We start from the raw sequence: 851 nt of genomic DNA, 5'->3' as shown, positions 1-851 counted from the left end.
ATCTCTGACCCCTCAAGTCTTTTTTTTAAAAATTTATTTAATATATTTTTTATTGATTAAGATATTACATATGTGTCCTTATCCCCACGTTACCCCCTACCTCCCCTCATGCCCCCCCCATGGTGTCCGTGTCCATTGGTTAGGCCTATATGCTTGCATATAAGTCCTTTGGTTGTCCTGTAGGGCCCAGTGGCTCAGCCTCCTGAGTTACCTGAGGTGGACACGCTTGGTGCACCACCTTGTGGGCTTTGTGCACAGTCTTGTTGTAGTTATGCCTTGATTGTTGTAGGATCACTGGGAGGAATTGACCTCCAGGCCAATTGGCTGTGAGAATCAGCTGTGTCTCCCGTGGGAAACTTCTGTGCTGGAGACACCCTTCTGGGGTAAGAGTTGCTTCAGTGGGGCTTTAGTGCTCACTGAGCCTGCCCCCTGGATGTGTCCCTTATGGATCTGAGGAGTTGTAATCTGGATGGTCCCCTTCTGACCACTGGGTACATTGGCTCTTGGAGGTTACCCAGCAGGAGCTATGAAGAGAACTGCAGATTCCCCTTCCTTTTTTGGAGTTTGGAGGTGCCCTGATGAGGCCCAGCCGTGAAGCAATGCAAGCTGCTGTAGGGCCTTGGGCCTTCTCTTGGAAGTGCTGTGTCTATGGGCAGCTGCCGTTTGCTACGTAATTTTCAGGTTGCAGAGGGCGAGGGCATACATATGCAAAAGCCTCTGCTGCAGCCTGGGTGGGGCGAGGTCTCAAGGAATCAAAGGGCGGAGCAAGGAGCTATGGCGGATTCTCAGCCCTGCCCTGAGGGGCCGGCGCATCTCAGTGTCCTGATAATTTAATTGCTGCAAGCAGCTCT

The 851-nt window shown here is 51.5% G+C and overlaps 1 pseudogene; it reads right to left on the bottom strand.

Annotated features, from left to right (window-relative positions):
• LOC102751444 overlaps window positions 1-851 on the bottom strand; it is a 7,763-nt pseudogene that overhangs the window by 4,032 nt on the left and 2,880 nt on the right.

Source organism: Myotis davidii, unplaced genomic scaffold (assembly GCF_000327345.1).
Source record: "Myotis davidii unplaced genomic scaffold, ASM32734v1 scaffold1124, whole genome shotgun sequence".
Lineage (NCBI taxonomy): Eukaryota > Metazoa > Chordata > Mammalia > Chiroptera > Vespertilionidae > Myotis > Myotis davidii.
The sequence above is the reverse complement of the archived record's forward strand: the minus strand, read 5'-3'. Positions and strand labels throughout refer to the sequence as shown.